We start from the raw sequence: 608 nt of genomic DNA, 5'->3' as shown, positions 1-608 counted from the left end.
TTTCTTAACTTAATTTTGATCAAGCGCACAGCAGTGTCCCCATAAACAGTCCCCACAATGGGAGGACAAAGCTAAAAGTATGCTCAATACTAGAATTTCTTACAGATCAAGTAAGAATACAAATACATGAAAAAAAAGTAGTCAAAAGGGGTTTATAAATCTATGAGATATTTTCCTCTGATTCTTTTAAGTTTTGAAATTCAGTTTTTGGTTAAAGTGGGTTAATTTTTTTACAATTTTCAAATAGTTTGGCGTTGGATGAGAAATGCTAGATCGAAATGATACTTGAAATGATAGAGCTTAAGACCAATTATGGAGAGCTCAGTTTTCCGTCTTGCAGCACCATTGGCCTACTTATTTTCGATTATATATATATAGAAGTCAAAATTATGTTGAGTTTGAAAACCAGGGCTGTTCAATAAAGTTTATATAGATCAAAATGCTAATAGTAGCTTAGAACTTTGCAATAATTATATTAGATCAAATAAAACAAGATCCACATTGTGATATCAGTATGTACAAGTACTACAAAGGCTTGCATGGTCAAGAATATAATAATAATGTGAATTGGAAGTCGATCAGTTGTTGCATGAGGTAGTTATTATCTA

Source organism: Actinia tenebrosa, unplaced genomic scaffold, assembly GCF_029948245.1.
Source record: "Actinia tenebrosa isolate PJP-AT-01 unplaced genomic scaffold, QUT_ActTen_1.0 PGA_scaffold8__29_contigs__length_14323225, whole genome shotgun sequence".
Lineage (NCBI taxonomy): Eukaryota > Metazoa > Cnidaria > Anthozoa > Actiniaria > Actiniidae > Actinia > Actinia tenebrosa.
Note: the sequence above shows the minus strand (reverse complement) of the source record.